General features: G+C 39.0%; 4 non-coding genes across 4 annotated transcripts; all 4 read left to right on the top strand.

Annotated features, from left to right (window-relative positions):
• Positions 1-6801: 6801 nt before the first annotated feature.
• trnav-cac (transfer RNA valine (anticodon CAC)) lies at positions 6802-6874 on the top strand. Its single transcript has one exon. It is a non-coding gene; the product is annotated as a tRNA-Val (tRNA).
• Positions 6875-7139: 265 nt separating this feature from the next.
• Positions 7140-7212, top strand: trnav-uac (transfer RNA valine (anticodon UAC)). Its single transcript has one exon. It is a non-coding gene; the product is annotated as a tRNA-Val (tRNA).
• A 613-nt stretch (positions 7213-7825) lies between these two features.
• trnav-aac (transfer RNA valine (anticodon AAC)) lies at positions 7826-7898 on the top strand. Its single transcript has one exon. It is a non-coding gene; the product is annotated as a tRNA-Val (tRNA).
• A 9864-nt stretch (positions 7899-17762) lies between these two features.
• Positions 17763-17835, top strand: trnav-cac (transfer RNA valine (anticodon CAC)). Its single transcript has one exon. It is a non-coding gene; the product is annotated as a tRNA-Val (tRNA).
• The last annotated feature ends 7501 nt before the right edge of the window (positions 17836-25336 follow it).

Genomic DNA, 25336 nt, shown 5'->3' with positions numbered 1-25336 from the left:
TTTATGGATGACCGAGAATATTCCTGTTGGCCAGTTCCAGAGGCTGAAACGAATATGTGATAAGGAAGAAGATTTTAACATCAGAGCACAAGACATGACTCAAAGATTTAAGGAACGGGGTTACAAAAATAGCGTGATTAACAAAGCATACAATAAAGTGAGAAACATCAGTAGAGACGAACTATTACAACAAAAACGTAAATCACAGGATCCAGATAACTCTGTATATTTCGTGACACAGTATAGCACAGAGGCAAACAGAATTAAGAAAATTATAAAGAAGAATTGGGAAATAGTTATGAGTGACCCTTATCTCAGGGAAGTCATGCCCGAATCTCCTTCCATTGCATTTCGGAAAGCACCAACAATTAAAGACAAAATAGTGAGAAGTCATCTTTCTCCTAAGAAAGCCAATACCTGGTTAAGTTCAAGTGCAGGAAATTACAGGTGTGGCAACTGTAATCACTGCAATAATATGATCAGGACAAAAACATTTAGAGACGTAACCTCTGACTCCGAACTGAAAATAAGATCTTTCATTAATTGTAATACCTCATTTGTGATCTACAGGTTAGAGTGTCCATGTGGATGTTTCTATATAGGGATGACGACTAGAAAACTAAAGATACGACTATCAGAGCATAAAAACGCCATTCGAATCTGTAACCCTCTATATCCTATGGCCATTCATTACAGAGATACAAACCATGGTAGTCCGAATACACTCAAGATAATCGGTATTGAACACATCCCCAAGTCCATAAGAGGAGGTGATAGGGTTAAGAAGTTACTACAAAGAGAATCTTTCTGGATTTACTCACTGAAAGCCACCACATTCCCAGGTTTAAATGGAGAATTAGATTTTGTACCATTTCTGTGAAATTTTTCATGAAATTAGTCGTATTGTATATCATTAGATGTATACATCCATTGACGTGTATATTTTGATGTTTTTTTGCTCTATTTTATTGTTATGTTTTGATTTGTATACTGTAATCTAGATATTGCTGAAAATATTTCAAATAAAAGTTTTTTTTTTTTTTTTTTTGGGTTTGATTTGGCTTGATATTATGCAATATACTATTTCATTTGTTGAATTCTGCTCCCTGTTGGTTACCTTGCGTAGTGTGTGACCAGGTGTTTACTATTTAGATTAATGAACTGCTTGTATATACAATTCGAGTGCCTTGGATTATTACTTTGATTTTGAACTCACTCACTTTGAATTTGATGCCTGCAATAGTTCCAAAAAAGCTGTATCTTGTCTTTGTAATGTATTAAATTGAATACAGGTTGATAAGGATTTCCAAATGAATGTATTCTGGTTTTATTTATGTTTTACATAATGTCCCAGTTTAATTGGAATTGGGGTTGTTATTTGGTCCTGGTTTAGACATGGTGTGGGTTATTCAGAATTACCTGTGCACAGATTTACATGTCATCAACATTATTTGCACTTTGTGGGTTACAATGTAATTTAATTTGCCAAAAAAGATGTGTTTTTAGTGAATGTAAATATCTGCTTAACATTGCATACTATTGCACTGCATTACCTCATCCCTTTGTATATATTGTATGTATATTGTATATTGCTCAATGTGTACATGTATAAATCTTGTAAATATATATAAAAATCCTGTAAATAATAACTTATTAGTACCTTTTTTGCTATATTTTCTGCTAAATTACTTAATAATTAATGTTTATTCTATTCTGTTTACCTTGTTACCTGTGTTATTGTTATTATGGTTGTGTTGTTTATTTATTTCTGATATGTAGATATATATTGTTGAACAAATCCTATAAATAATAACTTGGTACATATTTTGCTATATTTTCTGCTAAATTACTTAATAATTAATGTTAATTTTATTCTGTTTACCTTGTTACCTGTTATTGTTATTATTGTTGTTGTTTATTTATTTCTGATATGTAGATAAATATTGTTGAACAAATCCTGTAAATTATAACTTATTAGTACCTATTTTGCTATATTTTCTGCTAAATTACTTAATCTTAATTCTATTCTGTCTTCCTTGTTACCTGTGTTATTGTTATTATTGTTGAGTTGTTTATTTATTTCTGATATGTAGATATATATTGTTGACCAAATTAAAAAAAATAATGTTTCCAAATATATGATTCCTCTCACTGCTGTTTCCCCATTTGTCCAATAGCCAAAGATAGGAAAAGGTAAAGTCTTAAAATCCATTAAGGCCCTTTTATGAGTACATTTTACATGCTTCCTTACAGGGCGAATAGGGCCTATAGAGTGGATAATATCATGAGCAAATTACACTTTGTTCAAGTAGCCTAATATAGTTAATTAGCTTTTTTAAGTGATCTTGCAAACATTGTAACTAAAAGTCTCAAGTTTATTTGTAAGTGCATCCATTTATACTTCAAACAGATATGAGCAAACATATTTATTTTATTACTTGTTTTTTATTGTTTTAATTGAAGCATTATGTTTGTTACATTACGTGACAGACATCATATTATACTTAATGAAGACCAAAATCTCTGACTTGAATGTTTTATTATCTTATTCACAAAAACATAAAAAAGATTTAAAAAAAAAAAGAACAGTAAACCATTTTAGAGGTAAACAAGATTTAAGATATTGATGTCCTGAAGTGTGAAAACATATTTCCATTTGGCCCCTCCCCTCTCTCATCTCTCCTCCCCTCTCTCCTCCCTCCTGCTGATCTGTTTACTTTGTTTCCAAGGTGATCAGGACCCAGGATAAGGACTTGGAGGGGTCATGGGCCATTCCCAGGCATCCTCCCATCCAAGTACTAACCAGGCCCGACCCTGCTTAGCTTCCGAGATCAGACGAGATCGGGCGTGGTGGTATGGCCGTAAGCGAAAACTGCTGCCAAAATTGGGCTATTTAAAAGGTTAAACCATTAGTGAAGAAAACAAAAAAGCTCACAGCACCTGATATTCCCAGGCGGTCTCCCATCCAAGTACTAACCAGGCCCGACCCTGCTTAGCTTCCGAGATTGGACGAGATCGGGCGTGACTTTTTATTTATTTATTTATTTTTTATTAAGAAATTTCAATCAATAAAATACAATAAAAATAAATACAATAAAAAATACATATTTTCTTCTACATACATCTATACATCACATATCTTCCATTTACATACACATTTTTTTAAAAACTCCTTCACTTCCGGGCAGCTTCCACATTAAATCTTTTAAAACACAACAAACTTTTGGGGTAAAAACATCATAAAAAGCATGCACAATATTTTCACCTTTAAAATACAAATACAGTCTTTCCATATATAATTCAGTTTTCCTTTCAAACACAGTCCAAACATCCAACACAATTTTTTCCTTTTTAGCAACAGTTCTTCTCTCCCATATTGCACTTTTCATTAACATTACACACAGATTTATAAAACTTTTGTTCCCTTTCGTTGTCACTCCGAGTTACGTCGGATGACGACGAATGGGGTTTCGCTTATAAAGCCTATCAACTTCGAGTATTACAAAAGAGCCAATGGCAAAGAAATGCCATGGGTCTGCGGAATTTGCATAGCGTATCTCCGCCCTACCTCGTGGGTATAAAAGGATGACGCCGGCAACATGCAGGTATGTTTTTCGCTTCGGAGCCAAGTTTTATTCTTCGTTCCACAAGCCATCTCTGAACTGTCAGCTTTACAGATGAGCGAGATTCTCTGGACAGGGATGACTGTCACTTTTCAGGAGATGGTAGCAGGACCACTCCTTCCCCCGGTGGAGGGCCGGGGGAGAATCTTTTGTTCTCCACTCCCCGCTGCTCACCCCCTGGTGGGCAGCACCCTAATGTGGTTAAAGAGAGAAGTGACATGTTCATCCCTGAGCACACAGAGTTCTCGGACGACACGGTGCGCCGCCCCCGAGCCGTGCACCCCTCGTCCGCCTCTGTTCTAGAGCCGGATGACAGCACGCGCCGTCCCCGGACCGTGCAGCTCTCGTCCCCCTCTGTCGCCAGCCCACTGGCAGAGCAGACCCCCGTGGAACGTTCGTCCTTCCCTGGTCTCCTCTGTCAGGACGCGTTCAATGACTATGCCCCGACACCGGGCCGCGGTAACGCCGCTCGGATTGCTCCATATGAGACCGCTTCAGCTTTGGCTTCGCGACCGAGTCCCGAGGTGGGCATGGCAACACGGCACTTTCCGAGTACCAGTTATTCCGACCTGCCGTCAGACCTTCACCCCGTGGTCGAACCTCAGTTTTCTACGGGCCGGAGTGCCTCTGGAACGAGCTTCGCGGCATGTTGTTGTAATGACAGATGCCTCCTCCACAGGCTGGGGCGCCATGTGCAATGGACGTGCTGCCGCGGGCTTCTGGATAGGACCTCAGTGCCTATGGCACATCAATTGCCTTTCCGCACTAACTCAAAACGTGCGTACATGTACACCACCTCCTGACCTGGCGTAGGATTTGAGCGTGCCGTACGCCAACGTCCATATTGATAAATATCAAAGTCACCGTGGTTTTGGGTGTACGCTGGAAATTTGGTGTATGCACTTTTGATAAATGAGGGCCAGTGAGAGGTGCAGGAGCAGTGAGAGATGCAGGTGCAGTGAGAGGTGCAGGAGCAGTGAGAGATGCAGTGAGAGGTGCAGGAGCAGTGAGAGATGCAGGAGCAGTGAGAGATGCAGTGAGAGATGCAGGTGCAGTGAGAGGAGCAGGGCCAGGGAGAAGAGCAGGCCTAAATCATTTCAGTATACTCACCTTCGTGCCAGGATCAGTCGGAACTCCATTCCATCCAGGTGGGATGCTGTTTTTAACTTAGACATTTTCTGCGGTTGAATCCCCGTAATGATTAGGCGATTTCATCACATGTGGTGAAGTCCCACCTGCAACTTATTTGACGGGGTCCAAATAGGCTGTCCGTGGTCAATGCATTAACAGGTCATATTTCATAATTACAGTGGTTTTATGAGGTGAAACCTACTGTACACCACACAGGGGACACAATACAACACACTGATGTACATTAAAGCTAATAATTATACATAATTAGCCTAAAAATGGACTGTCCACGGACAGCATTTAGGGCACCCGTCAAATAGGTTACAGATGGGATGCTGTTTTTGACTGTAACGCACTTAACGGGGTACTACGGACCCCAGTCTTTGTGGACCGTCTGAGGGGACCCTGAGGGGCCACAGATTTCAAATCGGAGCCATTCGGAGCTATTGGGACCGTTGCGTGGGGATGTCCACCAAGCGCCTATGAAAATGAATGGGATAAGTTGCACGTGACAGTGGCTCCCGTGCGGCCCCCGGGGGTCCGAGGGGCCCCAAACTCTACAAAAAGTTGCGTCACGTGGCCCTCTGCGACAGACAGAGGGCCGATGCATGCCAAGTTTATTTTTAGCTATTTTTTATGCACCTCTCTGTCTCCCATTGATCTCTATGGGAGCATGTGTCTGCAAGGGTTAATTCAGCAGTTAGGATTAGACGGCCTAGTAGGCTCAGGAAGCATCTAGAGCCACGATACTCTGGGGCCCGATTCGGGGGCCCGTGGCGGTCGTCCGTGACCAATCTCGAGGTCCTGCGAACTTTTGACCCCTTAGGGCGACTGTTTATTTGACGTCCCACGTGCAACTTATTCCATGGGGCTGTTGGTGGCCAATTAGCGCGAAAAAAGGTCAGAGGGACGCGGAACTCTAGAACCCGTCCCCGGGGCCCGTGACGAGACCCGCGTGTCGGTTTCGGGCCGATCGGGCGTTTCCTTCAAAGCGTTTGGCTGAAACACAAACCGATCTAGAACCACCAAACCCGTGATCTAGAACCGGGGGCCCCGGTTGACGCATACGTCAGTTTCGGGCCGATCGGACCTTTCTGTCCACCCTTCACCGAGGACATGGTCCAATTAGTGGCAGCCCTCTTGCACACACAGAAAGACATATGCTCAGTAGGACCAAAAGTGAGGAGATTTTTGCACAAAAAAATTATACACTTGGAACCGATCTTGAACCCTGCGATCCGGGATCTAGAACCAGGGGCCCCTCGACTACCAGGGCGGCGAATTTGGAGGCGGTGCGACCTTTCGACCCCTGTATTTCCGCCCTCCCACGTGCAACTTATTCAGTTTTAACTTCACAGGCGCTTCCAGGTCAAGGGGGGCTTTTTTCGGCCAAACGAGCAGTTTTGGGCACGGAACTCTAGAACCCGTCCCCGGGGCCCGTGAAGGGACGCATATGTCAGTTTCGGGCCGATCGGGCGTTTCCTTCGAACCGTTTTGCTGAAACACATACTTAGAACCGATCTAGAACCACCAAACCCGTGATCTAGAACCGGGGGCCCCCGGACTACCGCCGTGCCGAATTTGGGGCCGCTGCGACCTTTCGACCCCTTTTGGCCCCTGTTTATTTGACGTCCCACGTGCAACTTATTCCATGGGGCTGTTGGTGGCCAATTAGCGCGAAAAAAGGTCAGAGGGACGCGGAACTCTAGAACCCGTCCCAGGGGCCCGTGACGGGACGCATACGTCAGTTTCGGGCCGATCGGGGGTTTCCTTCGAACCGTTTTGCTGAAACACATATTTGGAACCGATCTAGAACCACCAAATGGGAGGGAGCCATCTTCTAAAAGCACATGTGCCTCATCAATAGGTTTCTGTAGTGTAGTGGTCATCACATTCGCCTAACACGCGAAACCGAGCAGAAACAGTGGTTGGATTCTGACAGAAAATTTTAACTGTTTGCCACGCTAGGTGGGTGCAGCGATCATTTCCTTTATATGCTTTTTAATAAGCGTGCACCTAAAGATTTATGTCTGCAACCTGAAGACGTGTTTCCGTAGTGTAGTGGTTATCACGTTCGCCTCACACGCGAAAGGTCCCCAGTTTGAAACTGGGTGGAAACTGTGGGTGGTTTTTGCAAAAATTTCGTATGCGATTTTCTGTTGAGCAGGTCAGTACACTTGCAGGGATGTTTGTGGTTTAATCTCTTTAGAAAAGGACAAAAATAAAACAAATGACCATTGAGGTTCCTGTACAGTAATATCAAATGTTCGGTCTGCCAACAAAATTAGCAGCTTTTTGCCATGTTAAAAACACTGGGCAGTCTATAGTTTCAGTCGCTTTTGAACAAGCGTACCCTAAAAGCGGTGGGACTGACGTCCATATCAAGTTTCCGTAGTGTAGTGGTTATCACGTTTGCTTTACACGCGAAAGGTCCTCAGTTCAAAACTGGGCGGAAACAAGTGGTGGCATTTTAAATTTAATGCTCCAATTCGCTACAAAACCCTTGCTTTTGAGACAGGTGAAGGCCATCGTACCAAGGATCTGTAGGCAGACTGCCATGCCTGTGGGTGGTTTTTGCAAAAATTTCATATGCGATTTTCTGTTGAGCAGGTCAGTACAAAATAAAACAAATGACCGTTGAGGTTTCCTGTACAGTAATAAAAAATGTTTGGTCTGCCAACAAAATTAGCAGCTTTTTGCCATGTTTAAAACACTGGGCAGTCTATAGTTTCAGTCGCTTTTGAACAAGCGTACCCTAGAAGAGGTGAGACGGACGTCCAAATCAAGTTTCCGTAGTGTAGTGGTTATCACGTTGGCTTTACACGCGACAGGTTCTCAGTTCAAAACTGGGCGGAAACAAGTGGATGCATTTTAAATATAAATGCTGCAATTCGCTACAAAACCCTTACTTTTAAGACAGGTGAAGGCCATCGTACCCAGGAACTGTAGGCAGATTGCCATGCCGAATAACCTCTGTTCTGTTGTTTGTGGAATTTACAGACTGTCACACTGCTTGCAGAGCAGATTATGGGAGGGAGGGATCTTCTAAAAAGCACACTCTCCATCAGTAGGTTTCTGTAGTGTAGTGGTCATCACATTCGCCCAACACGCGAAAGGTCCTCGGTTCGAAACCGAGCAGAAACAGTGGTTGGATTCTGACAGAAAATTTAAACTGTTTGCCACGCTAGGTGGGTGCAGCGATCATTTCCTTTATATGCTTTTTAATAAGCGTGCACCTAAAGATTTATGTCTGAACCTGAAGACGTGTTTCTGTAGTGTAGTGGTTATGACGTTCGCCTCACACGCGAAAGGTCCCCAGTTCGAAACTGTGCGGAAACTGTGGGTGAAATTTGCAAAAAGTTCGGATGCGATTTTCTGTTGAGCAGGTCAGTACACTTGCAGGGATGTTTGTGGTTTAATCTCTTTAGAAAAGGAAAAAATATAAACAAATGACCATTGAGGTTTCCTGTACAGTAATATAAAAGGTTTTGAGGTTTCCTGTACAGTAATATAAGGGGCCAGTTGTTCAAAACATTTAATCTGGATCAAAATGATCCGGATTTGGAAATCCCATTTTTTCTTATTCAGGATCAGGTAATCCGTCTAACTTTTATGCCGGTTTTTCAAAGCAACATTGGACTGGATCACCCTGATCCAGATACACAGTTTACAAGATTACCAAATCCGGATTACCAGTGCTCTTAATGGGACAACATATCCTTTAGCTATGTAAAGAACAGGTAGAAGAGCCAACATGGAGTCACTGTAAATGCTTCTTATTTTGAGACAAAACACAAAAATAACAAAAACATCCACTTCCATTCATAAATTTATTTTATGACCCCTCATCTGAGCCACAACAAATAAAAAACAAATATACATTGTGGATATTTTGAAAACGTCTTAAAACATTTTTCTGAATGAGGGACTGACTGGACGTATAGTATGCAATTGTTAGAAATTATTTTTGACAGGCTCATCTCTAATGATTGTTTCTTTGAAATTAATATACGGTGATGAATGACAGAAAAATGGAATTATATTATTTTTGTTTGTTATTGAAATTATTTCATGGGGACAAGATCATTTTTATTTTTACTTTACTTTACTGAATGGCTTTATTGGTAGCCTATGTCTACTTTATCTACTTTATCACTGTTACAACGGTTACACAAGTCAAGTGCAAAATATAAATAAAAGTATATATACACTAAATGATACAAAAGTATTATTTGACCAATTTAAAAGTTTTACTACATTTTCTTCTTGGAATCCAACTTGAAATCCTACCCCCAGTTGGGATCAGGATAATACTGTTTTTTTGGATCAAAGTTATCCAAATCATACTGACAAGTTTTGAACAACACAAACTGAAGGTTTGATCCAGATTAAAATTAGGATTGGATTCCATGATCTAATCTGATTTCAGACTCATTCTTTCCCTTTTGAACAACCCATGTTCAAGATTTGATCCAGTCCGATAACCAAAATCCGATCAGTTTACCTTTGAACAACTGGCCCAAGATGTTCAGTCTGCCGCTAGCAGCTTTTTGCCATGTTAAAAACACTGGGCAGTCTATAGTTTCAGGCGCTTTTGAACAAGCGTAGCCTAGAAGCGGTGGGACTGACTTGCACATCAAGTTTCCATGTTAAAAACACTGGGCAGTCTATAGTTTCAGGCGCTTTTGAACAAGCGTAGCCTAGAAGCGGTGGGACTGACTTGCACATCAAGTTTCCATAGTGTAGTGGTTATCACGTTTGCTTTACACGCGAAAGGTCCTCAGTTCAAAACTGGGCGGAAACAAGTGGATGCATTTTAAATATAAATGCTGCAATTCGCTACAAAACCCTTACTTTTGAGACAGGTGAAGGCCATCGTACCAAGGAGCTGTAGGCAGACTGCCATGCCGAATGACCTCTGTTCTGTTGTTTGTGGAATTCACAGACTGTCACACTGCTTGCAGAGCAGATTATGGGAAGGAGGCATCTTCTAAAAAGCACATCCGTCTCAGCAATAGGTTTCTGTAGTGTAGTGGGCATCATATTCGCCTAACAGGCGAAAGGTCCTCGGGTCGAAACCGAGCAGAAACAGTGGTTGGATTCTGACAGAAAATTTAAACTCTTTGCCACGCTAGGTGGGTGCAGCGCTCATTTCCTTTATATGCTTTTTAATAAGCGTGCACCTAAAGATTTATGTCTGCAACCTGAAGACGTGTTTGTAGTGTAGTGGTTATCAAATTCGCCTCACACGCGAAAAGTCCCCAGTTCGAAACTGTGGGTGGTTTTTGCAAAAAATTTGTATGCAATTTTCTGTTGAGCAGGTCAGTACACTTGCAGGGATGTTTGTGGTTTAATCTCTTAGAAAAGGACAAAAATAAAACAAATGACCATTAGGGTTTCCTGTACAGTAATATAAGATGTTCAGTCTGCCAACAAAATTAGCAGCATTTTGCCATGTTAAAAACACTGGGCAGTCTATAGTTTCACTCGCTTTTGAACAAGCGTACGCTAGAAGCGGTGGGACTGACTTACAAATCAAGTTTCCGTAGTGTAGTGGTTGTCACGTTTGCTTTACACGCGAAAGGTTCTCAGTTCAAAACTGGGCGGAAACAAGTGGATGCATTTTAAATATAAATGCTGCAATTCACTACAAAACCCTTACTTTTGAGACAGGTGAAGGCCATCGTACCAAGGAGCTGTAGGCAGACTGCCATGCCGAATGAACTCGGTTCTGTTGTTTGTGGAATTCACAGACTGTCACACTGCTTGCAGAGCAGATTATGGGAAGGAGCCATCTTCTAAAAAGCACATTTGCCTCATCAATAGGTTTCTGTAGTGTAGTGGTCATCACGTTCGCCTAACACGCGAAGGTCAGTCGCATGTAGGTGTAGAGCGTTGCTAGCCAATAAGAACGCAGGAAATTCCAGGGAGGCGGGCCTGAAAAAATACATGAAATTACAGGTTCGAGTCCCGTCTCGACCACAAACACCATAAAGTGTATCTAGATTAAAAAATGATTAGAAACTCATGTTAAGTACGATTTATATATAATAAACTAACTTTGTGCACAAAATAGAATGAAACGTGTAAGATTTGTTATTGTGTAGGATGTACAAAATGTACAATTACCTTAATAAACATTTACATTATAATAGGGTATAGTTTTCTTTAATATAGAAAATATTTGAATGTGAATAATTGTAAAGAACATTTCGATAATGTTTTAGACCTTTACATTTTACATTGAGATATTTACATTATATTTGTTTAACTATGTACAGAAATCCAATATATATATGAAATATAACCAGTAAACACCAAATAGTAAGTTTCTCGTTTTATTTATAGTACAAAAATATACATATTATTATGTAAAACTAAAAAAAGTAATGTATTAAATACTTATAGAGTAAACAACAATAACATTAATAATAATAATAAAATATAAAGCTGTGGAGAACATAGGAAAAAAACAAGATTTTTTAAATCAAATAATTATGTAGTGTTTAATGATAACAGTTATTAACATTTAGTGTTTACACATCTGTACATCAGTCAATAAAATTTACTTTAAAAACACTAAAGTACTATGCAAACAAGGACAAAACTGTTTGATTTTAATGAACAATGGAAATAAATTATATTGATAGATTATAGATTAAACAACAGCAATAATAATATCTAAAGTTGAGGAGAACAGGAAAAAACAAGAAAAAAAGTATTTTAAATTAAACAATTATGTACAGAGTATAATAGTACCAGTGCTTAACATTTAGTGTTTTTCAAATCTGAGCAAGATAAAATAATGCAAGTCAATATATGAACTTAAAAAAACGCTAAAATACAATCCAATACAATAAAATACAATACTTTTGTTATTTTAATGAACAAATGGAAATAAATTAAATATAAAAAAAAAAATAAAAAAAAAATAAAATATATATATATATATATATATATATATATATATATATATATATATATATACATTAATAGTGCTATAATATGTATATACATATATGCATAACATTGTGCAAGGAATGGGCATGTCATTTGTCAGTGAAGTCATTTTTTCTTTTCCTCAATCCACCTCTGCTTCTCAGCCTCATAGAATGGAGACTGCTGAAAGTCTTTCCATGAAATTTCTGCACTCATTCCCTGAGCCTGATAAAGGGAAACTTGTTGTTGAAACTCAACAACATTTTGACATATTGTTTGATGTCATATTGATGTTACATTGATGTCAAGGTGCCCGCTGGGAACGTTAGAGGGAAAATATCTAGTGGAAAATGAGTATGTTACGTTATGTCATTACATGAAAGACACTTAGGAGATTACCTATCAACAATTAATTTTGTAGTTCTTTTCACACGCTTCGTACGGGTTCTTTGTTTGATTTTTGCGACTGAGCGCTTCTTACTGATGCGTATGGTTTTCTTTATGCCATGACCACGCCCTCTTCTCATACGGGTCCCTGGTGGTTTTAGCCGTCTACGCCCCATGACCATAAGTCCATGCCAGCTCTGACCGTCATCATTGTTATACGAATTTGTTAGAGCTGTAGTTACGAAATCACTTACTATGTTTTTTGCAGCGGCTTTTAGATGTGGTTTTGCTATACTGAACCCCCTTCTAAGAAATGGGATTGCCATTCGATACAAGCCCCTAAACAATCCGCCGATTCCTGATGCAAAACCGGAACCGTACATGACACCACCCCCTGCGTAACTGGGCAAGCCGTTTCCGGTTTGAGATTTGTAGTACGCAACATAACGATCGGGGTCCGACTGGTACGGAGCGAGATAAACCATTTAAAAAAGGTGTTGTTTCACGGGTCTAAAAGTGAAGTTTAGATACAACCTTCCCGTAGGTGAATAGTATCTCTCTGTTCAAGTCGTCTTTAACCTCAATAGTTATCTCGTTAATACTGGTTTTATTAAGACGCACGTAGTGTGACTTGTCGTACCTGACACAGGCAGCCTTGTTTGTTTCCCCTTCGATAAGTACTGTACCTAGTAAAGGTACATACAAATCTCCAACTGATCGGTAGTCTATTGTATCTGTGTACACATATAGGGTATAAAAACCACCTCTTATATCAGCCTGGAACGGTGCGTATGTGACTGATGTGACGTGTGTGTCTTGATGCTCATCCGAACTGTTTGCAACTTCCATAGGAACACCGGGTTTTAATCCCAGTATAACAGATACCTTACCATAAAATGTCAACGAAGCCCTCTGGCCTGCTTTCAGAAATATCTTATTCTTTATATGATCGTAGCCGAGCTGCACCCGCGGGGGGAGATATGCATTTATTTCTCTGAGTAGTATGGGTATATCCACAAAATAACCACACTTTAAAGCGCTCCGGCTCGTAGATATTTTTAGGGCTTTCCGAAAAGTTTGGATATTAAGGTCACCCCTTACACTGTGCAGTTTGACGTTATTCTGTAATAGGCTTTGATCACAATCGATAATAAATACAGCGTCGTCCTCATTGAAGGTGTACCAGGTCAATGGATATTCAAACTCGACCAGTGCCACTTCCCACAGGCCTTTTAAATGTATACTTCTAGCACAACCTAGTTCTGTAATTAGATATACGATTCTCAGGATAGACATTAGTCGAAGCATTGCAGGGGAATGTAACGTGGAACCCCTCCTCAGACATGATTTACATAAATGACACCTGTTACGAATTCACTATAACTTTAAGGTGGTTTGCAGATCCATCACCTGTTTTTTAGGAATCCAGCTGTTGAATTTAGAAGGCCACCCCCACCACTTGACTAACACACACATGACTTTCCCACAGCGTTGTTTATCCAGTATTTTTTCAACCTTGAAAGATGCATCATTACTCACGATAATCTTCTGTAGTTCTTGTTCATAAAAACAACCAGCGATAATTTCACCGTCATAGTCTTGTAATCGGTATACGGGAGGGATACGTGGAATGCATGCGGTTATTGTGAAATATTCTTCAGTATAATTTTGCTCGTACCCTTTGGCAAAAATATTCCGGACTTTAGAGATTCTCACGACATCTCCAATTGAGAATTTAAATTCGGGTGTCTCCTTACGTATTTGTAAAATACGAAAATGTTTATTGAAAAACTCTGTGCCCTTATCTGTTTGTAGCTTTGTTGGTATACGCCCCTCCCGCAGAGTAGACAAAAAAGCTTTCATCACTTCCGGCCCCGTCTTATTTTTAAGTACACACGTCCATGCGAATTTACTGAAAATATCAATAACTGTAATTATGTATTTAATATTATCATTCTGTTTCGAGTATATCGACATATCAACCAAATCAGCGTGAAACTGATGGTCTTTTCCATACACTACCACACGATTCCGTTTATATTTTATTGGTGCAGTACGATGGAGAGTGTATTCGTCTTGACTGGAGAGCCAGTCGGTCACCTCTTTATCAGATAGTCTTACGTTGTATTCCTGCAATACCGCTTGTTTTAATCTGTCCTTACCACCAAAAGCACCAGAATTCGCTGGATCATAGTATATCTTCTTCATTAGCTCTGACATGTCGACGCTATGAGTTTTTCAGACAATACCTGAATCACTTGCATTGTTGTTCAGTTTTTATTTTTTTTTACAAACAATCAGCAAACAACAAAGTTTTTTTTGTTTTTTTTACAAACAATCAGCAAACAATAAAGTTTTTTTTATTTTTTTTATTTCAGGAATATCTATTATTTTATTTCAGAAAATAACGGATCACTTACAATGTTGTTCACTTTATTTTTTTTACATACATAGTCACACACAAAAGGGTATATCAACATAATCATTTTTTTTATTTTAGAATCGAGAAAAGTACAGGGTTACAAGGGTTTAATCATGTATCATCCAAACGTCAAAAGAAATTTCACACACATTTCAAAATTTTTCTCCAGGACGAATTCAGCTAAAATGTCAACAATTTGCAAACATCAGTTACATACGTACATAGACATAATATGTTTTCTATTTTAAGGGAATCAGCATTTTCAGGCATTAGATCGAGAATGTTTTTGATAGTCGTACATTTATGGATTACAGATATGTTCACCATATTACTCCAGTCGTCCGATGACTTCCGCACAGCATTCATTTGACACGTCAATTTCGTTAGACGTATATCATCCGCAGACTTTCCGGTGTTTGTAGCATGATTATCATCGATAATCTTGTACAGCAGGGTTGATAATCCACATTTAACACGCAGTTTAAAGAAATATTTGAGAATCCAGAATGTGCAGAGGTTCCACATTTTCACACGAGGACAGGTTCAGGGTCTTCAGCAGCAGCAAGCTTCCACTTCTCGACAGCCGAGTAAATAATTTCCTCACAACTTTCATCCACAAGTTTCTGTCTGATAGATCCCAGCTGCTCCACAATGTACATCTCATCCTTAAGCTCAAACAAGATTGTCTCGACAGCACCTTGGATTCTTTGCAGATGTGGTGTAGCACGATACAGACTCAGCGATTGAGCTAGGATAGTTTTTAGCTCCGGTCTGAGAACCTTCAGGCTGATCTCGTCAAAACATCCATAAAAATAATATCCAGGTGGTTCGAACAAACACGAGTGCCTCGTTTGGGATGGGTGGTCTACGATACAGCCGTCGCAGCTTTGTTTCATTCGTTTATAGATCAAATATTCCAATATGATTGTAACTACACTTTTAATAATCCGATGTCCAGCATCGCCGAGACACCCGTCTGGCTCATCAGCAGACGTGTCAGCGTTCACAGGGGATGCTGTACCTGCATTTGTAACGGGCCCATTAGCTCCATAGTTCGTGAAGAACGCCAAGTTGTGATATCCAAGATCTGTACAAAATTTATTCATCCAGTCGACGCTTCTTTCCGGTGCATTTGATAATCCTGATTGCGTGTATCCATCAACAGCTCCAAGAGGAGAGAATCCGGGGTGAATGGTTTCTTGAGACATAATGCAGAATGAGTTGAGTTGTCAAGGGAGGTCTTTTTAATGCTTGTAGAATGTGGGCGGTGCTATATGAACACCCCTCCTACTGGGCGTGTACCAATCCGGGTGAAAGAGTTTCACTTTAATATTATTGTAGCGCTCGTACGCATCACACCATTTGAAAAGTTTATCAATTTTGGCAAAAATGTCTTCCAGCACGGGCATATCCTTCCACTGAAACATGAATTTTAAATCGTAGTATTTAAGGTGGTTATCCTCCGAGATAGGCCATGCCCGTTTGGGTACATCTGACCCAAAATCAGTGCAAAGGATGTAAATGTAATCCTCGGGATGTTTGTTAACGTTGTCCGCCAGCAGCCTGTATTTTGTACCCATCGTTAGACCGTTCCACTCCGCTATAAAGAGGGGCTCGTCACACCCTTCTTTCATATCTTTCCAGACGCAGGTGAAAAATAAGATCCAGTCTCGTTCTGTGAAAAACAGATGCGGATCCTCTGTTGTATTCCTTGTAAATCTCTCATCGTTATCCACATTAATCAATCTGACCTCGCGGTTGTTCTCTTCAAAATTGTACTTGCACAAACGGCCGCCAGACAAATGAAAAACATATTCCACATCGTTCATGGAGAAATCTTGTTAAACAAGATTGCTTCTTCCGCGGAGCTAAAGTCAAATCCTCCATAGCCTCATCAATGTTTCTCTCGGGGGTCTTGGGTTCTGTTGCCATAGCCATTGCTCCTGAATAGATCTAATAATCCACAATCACAACCGTATTTTGCGTTGAAATCGTGGCGTTTTTAAATAGACCGCCACGGAGGGAAATCCCTTAGAGTGATGTCATCGTAAGTGTCAGTCGTAGCTGACCAATGAGACGTGTGTGTGTGTGTGTGTGTGTGTGTGTGTGTGTGTGTGTGTGTGCGTGCGTGTGGGAACTCTGTGTTCTATTCCCCTCGATCCATGTGTGGAGATGTGTGTGTGTGGGAACTCTGTGTTCTATCTCCCACGCTCCAGGTGCGGAGGTGTGTCGTGGGAGGAGTCAGCGTGTGGTGCACCGTACCACTCCCGTTCAGCCATTTCTGGTCGGAGTGCGGAAATGATCACAAGTGTTTCACAGCGTTTCTCACAAAACCTTTTATAATGTCTTTGTTCTTCTTCTTTCAGCAAAACGGAGTTTTGTAAAAACGTAAGACTTTTTTAACTTTATACAACGTTTTTAATACCTTTAAACACTAGTTAATTGTAAAAGTACAACTTTTCTTCAAACGTATGTTAGAAAATAAAACTATTTGCATGATACTGATTATGGCTTTTATTATACATTTTCTTAAAAAAGATTAAAATATTGTCTTTAATGTTTTTTAATCATTTTGAACATTTTTTACATTGAGCCCTAGTGATCGTGGGTGATTTTCCACACTTAATCTGTTCAGACCAATATGGGGAGGAAGGGGAGGAGTTAGCGTGGGGAGAAATTCCATGCACAGATGTACAAGCCGGAAGTGGGAGGGAGGGAGGGAGGGGAGGGCTGAGTATCTCGGGGGATTCCCACGGTAACGTGACCAATCCGGAAGGAGCGTGGGAAATTCCCACGGTGTCATAGAAGGGGAGGGGCAGGGCTTTATGGGGGGCAATAAAACTGTCAGTTTGACGAAAGCCGCCCTTATACCTCTCTCTTCCACAGTTCAAAACTGGGTGAAAACAAGCGGAGGCATTTTAAATATAAATGCTGCAATTCGCTACAAAACCCTTGCTTTTGAGACAGGTGAAGGCCATCGTACCAAGGAGCTGTAGGCAGACTGCCATGCCGAATGACCTCTGTTCGGTTGTTTGTGGAATTTACAGACTGTCACACTGCTTGCAGGGCAGATTATGGGAAGGAGCCATCTTCTAAAAAGAACATGCACCTCGTCAATAGGTATCTGTAGTGTAGTGGTCATCACGTTCGCCTAACACGCGAAAGGTCCTCGGTTCGAAACCGAGCAGAAGCAGCGGTTGGATTCTCACAGAAAATTTAAACTGTGCACCTAAAGATTTATGTCTGCAACCTGAAGATGTGTTTCCGTAGTGTAGTGGTTATCACGTATGCCTCACATGCGAAAGGTCCCCAGTTCGAAACTGGGCGGAAACTGTGGGTGGTTTTTGCAAAAATTTCGTATGCGATTTTCTGTTGAGCAGGTCAGTACACTTGCAGGGATGTTTGTGGTTTAATCTCTTTAGAAAAGGACAAAAATAAAACAAATGACCATTGAGGTTTCCTTTACAGTAATAAAAAATGTTTGGTCTGCCAACAAAATTAGCAGCTTTTTGCCATGTTAAAAACACTGGGCAGTCTATAGTTTCAGTCGCTTTTGAACAAGCGTACCCTAGAAGAGGTGGGACTGACGTCCAAATTAAGTTTCCGTAGTGTAGTGGTTATTACGTTTAGTTGTACACCATGCGGCCAGTCGTATGTAGGTGTAGAGCGTTGCTAGCCAATAAGAACGCAGGAAATTCCAGGGAGGCGGGCCTGAAAAAATACACGAAATCACAGGTTCGAGTCTCGTCTCGACCACAAATACCATAAAGTGTATCTATACTAAAAAATTATTAGAAACTCATGTTAAGTACGATTTACATATAATAAACTAACTTTGTGCACAAAATAGAATAAAACGTGTAAGATTAGTTATTGTGTAGAATGTACAAAATGTGCAATTACCTTAATAAACATTTACATTATAATAGGGTATAGTTTTCTTTAATATAGAAAATATTTGAATGTGAATAATTGTAAAGAACATTTTGATAATGTTTTAGACCTTTACATTTTACATTGAGATATTTACATTATATTTGTTTAACTATGTACAGAAATCCAATATATATATGAAATATAACCAGTAAACACCAAATAGTAAGTTTCTCGTTTTATTTATAGTACAAAAATATACATATTATTATGTAAAACTAAAAAAGGTAATGTATTGAATACTTATAGATTAAACAACAATAACATTAATAATAATAATAATAAAATATAAAGCTGTGGAGAACGTAGGAAAAAAACAAGATTTTTTAAATCAAATAATTATGAAGTGTTTAATGATAACAGTTATTAACATTTAGTGTTTACACATCTGAGCAAGATAAAATAATGCAAGTCAATAAAATTTACTTTAAATTTTTTTTTGATTTTGAATGAACAATGGAAATAAATTTAACAATTTAAAATGATAGATTATAGATTAAACAACAGCAATAATAATATCTAAAGTTGAGGAGAACAGGAAAAAACAAGAAAAAAAGTATTTTAAATTAAACAATTATGTACAGAGTATAATAGTACCAGTGCTTAACATTTAGTGTTTTTCAAATCTGAGCAAGATAAAATAATGCAAGTCAATAAATGAACTTAAAAAAACACTAAAATACAATCCAATACAATAAAATACAATACTTTTGGTATTTTAATGAACAAATGGAAATAAATTAAATATTAAAAAAAAAATATATATATATATATATATATATATACATTAAAAGTGCAATAATATGTATATACATATATGCATAACATTGTGCAAGGAATGTCTTTGAGCTATAAACAGTATTTGAGGTCTGGGCATGTCATTTGTCAGTGAAGTCATTTTTTCTTTTCCTCAATCCACCTCTGCTTCTCAGCCTCATAGAATGGAGACTGATGAAAGTCTTTCCATGAAATTTCTGCACTCATTCCCTGAGCCTGATAAAGGGAAACTTGTTGTTGAAACTCAACAACATTTTGACATATTGTTTGATGTCATATTGATGTTACATTGATGTCAAAGTGCCCGCTGGGAACGTTAGAGGGAAAATATCTAGTGGAAAATGAGTATGTTACGTTATGTCATTACATGAAAGTCACTTAGGAGAATACCTATCAACACTAAATTTTCCCCAGCCTTAATTTAAGACCGGCCTTTAATTGTCTGTGTTGACCCCGCCCCCGGCCACTATCAGAGGCCCGGCAGGCGTTTAATTGACTACCGGTTTTTATTTGAGGAATTACGGTAGTCATCTTTTAGTGGCCTGATTGACTGATATCAGAGTCTCTGATTAAATTGTTTAATATTAATTGTTAATTTCACATCCCAATACTACTGCAGAAATTCATGCAGTGCCGTGATACTCTGAAAGATTTCACACGTCACACGCATCACACACATGACCAGCGTCGGCCAATAGTGAGCCTATGTGACGACAGAAGCGCTGCGCTATTACACTAGTAAACTCACTCGAGGCCCACAGAGAAGAAAATCCCTAAAAAGCCTGTGGAGGAGTGACCCAGCTCTCAGATTTCATCAAAAATATCCTAATTTGTGTTCCGAAGATGAACGAAAGTCTTACGAGGTTGAAACAACATGTGGATGAGTAATTACTGACAGAATTTTCATTTTTGGGTGAACTAATCCTTTAAAAGTAATTTGAATAACAGATTGTCATAATACTGATGCCACAATATCACAAGGCTACTGTAAATCATGTGAAATTGACTGCTACTGTTTTTTATGTAATATTATTGTGGCAGAATAAGTGATTTTATCATCTGATTAGTTTAGTTTGGGGTATGGATTGGCTGGCCAATGGGGTGGGGTCTCCTCTCCCTGGCATTTCCGTTCCCATTCCTATTCAGGTATGTTAAGACTCTACTGACGGTGTAATGTGAACAGCTCAAGGCTAATATGTGCTATTTCTAGTTTAAATTAAAAGCGGAGTTGGTGGCGTTGGCCTTGTGGCAGAATTTGCTCTCAGGTACATGTGGTCTTCGTATTAAATCTCTTGATTGACAGCCATGGCACCTGTTGTGAGTAACCATCAGAGTTGGGTATAACGTGTTACAAAGTATTGTATGTAATGTAATGCAATGTAATGTAACGTAACTCATTACATTTAAATATTATGTAATTTGATTACAGTTACTGATGTTAATAAAATTAAGTTACTTGCGTTACAAATGTATTGTTAAGAAAAATATTTATTAAAATTCAATTTAATTCAATTCAAATTTATTTGTATAGTGCTTTTCACAATACATATTGTACATACATACATAAAAATACAGTTAGTTAATCATGTAGTAATTTAGGGCATAACATATCGCCGGCGTTGAGTCGTCTCTTCACAGGCGTCGAGTCGTCTCTTCACAGGCGTTTAGTCGTCTCATCGCAGGTGTTGGGGGATCTGAAGTCTCCGTGAGAGGCTGGATACAAACTGGAGCTGACGAACGCTATTTACCTCGGGACTAGCGTCCCGAGATAACAGCAGAAGAGCAGATGGGAAATAATTAGCATAGCTGCTGTTCATAATATTAATGCATTCGATCTGATTCAACAGTGGTATAAAAGTTAAGCATTATGTAAATGCTTGGCTAAAGAGATGCGTCTTTAATCTAGTTTTAAAGTGGGACAGCGAGTCTGAGCCTCGAACAATATCATGAAGGCTGTTCCAGAGTTTAGGAACTAAATGCGAGAAGGCCCTCCCTCCTTTAGTGGACTTAGATATAAATGACCAGAAGCCTCGAATTTAGTGATCTTAAAGAACGCGATGGATTGTAGGGCGATAGAAAGTCTGTTAAATACACAGGAGCTAGACCATTTAGGGCTTTATAGGTCAGTAGTAATACTTTGTAATTGATACGGAACTTAATAGGTAACCAGTGTAGAGATGATAAAATTGGTGTTATATGATCATATTTTCTTGACCTAGCAGCTGCATTTTGCACTAACTGTAGCTTGTTTATTGAGGATGCAGGACAGCCAGCTAATAAAGCATTACAGTAATCTAGTCTTGAGGTCATGAATGCATGAACTAACTTTTCTGCATCAGAAACAGATAGCATGTTACGTAGCTTAGCAATGTTTCTAAGGTGGAAAAAGGCTGTTCTTGTAACATATGAAATATGATTTTCGAAAGACAAGTTGCGGTCTAGTATAACACCCAGATCTTTTACTGTAGTCGATAAAGTAACAGGACATCCTTCTAAATTAAAGTTGTATTGTACAAGGTTTTGGGGGTAGTTTTTTGGACCAATAAGTAATACCTCCGTTTTATCTGAATTTAATAGCAGGAAATTACACGTCATCCAGCATTTTATATCATTTAGACACTCTGTCAATTTAGATGAGTTAGTGTTTTCATCCTGTCGTGATGAAATATATAATTGAGTGTCATCAGCATAACAGTGGAAATTAATTCCATGTTTTCTTATAATATTACCAAGTGGCAGCATATATATTGAGAATAGCAGAGGGCCTAACACCGATCCTTGCGGCACTCCATAATCTACTGACGTTATTTTTGATTTTTCCCCATTTAAACAGACAAAATGATAACGGTCTGATAAGTACGATCTAAACCAGCTTAATGCCTGTCGCTGAACACCAGTGTAGTTTTGTAGTCGATCCAAGAGTATTTTATGATCTATAGTGTCGAACGCAGCGCTAAGATCGAGTAGAACTAGTATTGAGATACAGCCTTGGTCAGAAGCTAAAAGTAAATCATTTGTAATTTTAACTAGCGCAGTTTCTGTGCTATGATGCGGTCTGAATCCTGACTGAAATTTTTCATAGATATCATTTTCTTGCAAGAAAGAGCACAATTGAGCGGACACAACTTTTTCTAGAATTTTAGACATAAATGGAAGATTTGAAATGGGTCTGTAATTTGCTAGGTTATTTGGATCTAATTGCGGTTTCTTAATGAGAGGTTTTATTACTGCCAGTTTGAATATTCTTGGAACATGACCTAAAAATAAAGACGAGTTAATAATATTGAGAAGAGGCTCTTCCACTACAGGTAACACTTATTTCAGTGGGTATTGAATCTAATAAACATGTTGTTGGTTTAGATGCAATGATAAGTTTATTTAACTCTTCCTGTCCTATAGTTGTAAAGCGGTGTAGTTGTTCTTGAGGGGCGATAATTGAGGTTGAATCATAAGACACCATAAAAGATGGTACATTTACAATTGTGTTTCTGATGCTTTCTATTTTCTCATTGAAGAAATTCATAAAATCATTACTATTATACTGTAACGGAATATTTTGCTCTGGTGATGTTTGTTTATTTGTTAGTCTAGCTACGGTGTTGAATAAAAACCTTGGATTATTTTGGTTATTTTCTATTAGTTTGCGGAGATGCTCAGCCCCGGCTGCTTTTAGAGCCTTTTTATAACGTGACATACTGTCTTTCCACGCGATTCTAAAGACCTCTAAATTAGTTTGTTTCCATTTACGCTCTAAGTTACGCTCTAAGTTTCTCTCTTGATAACATGCGTAGCACTGTTGTACCATGGTGCTTTAGTTTTCTCTCTAACCTTTTTTAATCTAATTGGTGCAACAATATCTAGTGTACTAGAGAAAATGGTGCTCAAACTGCTAGTCATTTCCTCTAGTTCATCTGTTTGTTTTTGTTCACTGAGCAGCTGAGATAGATCAGGTAAGCTATTTGAGAATCTATCTATAGTGGTTGGAAGGATTGTTCTGCCTGGTCGATAACGTGGCGCAACATGTCAAATTTCAGCAGTACGTATTATGCAAGTTATCATGTAATGATCAGTGACATCATCACTTTGCGGTACAATATCTATATCGGTTGGATTGGTTCCATATGATATAATTAAATCTAGTGTATGATTTAGACGATGAGTCAGAAAACACTGACGTTTTGCTTGACCTCAAAGGAGTTTAATAAATCTGTAAACGCAGCCCCTTACGCATCATTTGTGTTATCTACGTGTATGTTAAAATCTCCAACAATTATTGCTTTATCGACATTGACCAATAGATCTGAGAGAAAGTCTGCAAACTCTTTTAGGAAATTAGCACAGGGCCCTGGAGGTCTATATACAGTAGCCAAGGCTAGAGATAATAGGGATTTCTTTCTTACATCTAAGAGCGTAACATTTATCACAAGTAGAATATTTCTATAGATTGTTGCAACACCGCCGCCACGACCGATCAGACGGGGCTCATGCTTATAACAGTATCCTGGTGGAGTGGACTACGCGAGTGCCCTTGGTGCACGAGCAGAAGGATTTTTTGCAGTTATTTTAATTCTAATAGTGTTTTTATGGTATAAAGAGAATCAGATTACACTGAAGACCTTCAAGAAACCTAGTACCAAGCCCTGCACTCTGTCCCTGTACCTGTCCTTGTTTTTGTGCTGGTTCCATTCTCCTCATCCTCCAGCTCTTCTTTCTCTTGCTGCTTTCCTTCCTCCCCCTTCTCATCAATATGACAGCAGGGGTCATCATCAACCTGTCCCTCTCCAACACTGACCTTAACAGCTAATATACATATACAGACATACAGAGATTCCTTGCTTATAGAAGGATGTTGTCTGTGTGTGACGACAAACTGCTGTTTATAATATATAATATATCTATATATAATATATGTAAGGGATAATGCATAGTGAGGCGGTTGTTATAGCGTTTGTATTCGCTATAGCAACCGCCTCACTATACATTATCCCGCTTATTACATGTCTACCTACCAAATAAATCAAAAATTTCACACAAAATATTGATTTAAAAAGCAGTGTATTGATTTAAAAACGATTGTATTGCTTCCGCTAAAGCAAATAGTCTGTTCCGTCTCTGAACTGCATCCATGGCAACGCGCTGTTTTTCATGGCAACGATGTGTTATACTTAACAGCCGTCTGTTATCAAGAATTATACCATGGTCTGGGTGAATACTCGATTCTGATTGGCTGCAGGGTGTCCGTTAAAAAGTGATAGAGGACACCTAGTAAAGTAGTTCTGGTGAAACTGCCTGTTTACCATTCGAAATTAATAAATAAATGCGCTGCCTACAACAACTGTGAGTAACCATAGCAACATGCAGTCAAAGTATCCGTTAACAATTTGCTCTATCAAAACAAACATCTAACGTTAGTTAGATATTACATAGCCTACTAATACAACAATGAGCGACTTCATTATTTCTTTTAACATTTATGGAGAATATGACAACTTTGACGACTGGGATGCTGCTGAAGAAAGAAAAAATTTAAATAAAACGGAGAAACGACACAAAGAGATAACACCGGGAGAATTGAATCAAATAGAAGACGAAAAAGATGAGATCAACACGAAAAAAAATTCGAAATGGGCAGTAAATACAATCAGAGACTTTATTGTTCAAAAAGAAATGGACTCCAGCTTTGAAAATTACACCGCTGCTGCTCTGTTTTTGTTGTTTGATTAATTGTTTTATGTGTAATAAAAAAATAACTATGCCTACCTTTGTGTTTCATGAAAAAAAAATGCATTTTTGAACCTGAAGGGTTCTACAAGCTGAGCGGACTATAAATATCTCCGGTTGCTAAATAAACCGTCAGGCAAGTTATTATTTATTATTTGTAAAAACTAGATTTAGCCTAATTCAAATATAAACTAATGTTTTAAATTGTCAGGTTTTAATGGACTTCGGCGGAGGCAACCGTCCTCCGCTGCGCGTCGGCCGGTTCACACCTCACCGTCGTCCATTAAAACCTGACAATGGACACCTCGTCGGGCATTAACCCTTACATAACACCGCATGCTACATTGGAATTCTACCAAGCCATGTAATAAATGCCTATATTTTAATGCAAATATAAACAATT

Source organism: Siphateles boraxobius, unplaced genomic scaffold (genome assembly GCF_051911475.1).
Source record: "Siphateles boraxobius isolate OS27281-9 unplaced genomic scaffold, OSU_SipBor_1 63, whole genome shotgun sequence".
Lineage (NCBI taxonomy): Eukaryota > Metazoa > Chordata > Actinopteri > Cypriniformes > Leuciscidae > Siphateles > Siphateles boraxobius.
This window is presented reverse-complemented; position numbering and strand designations above follow the sequence as displayed.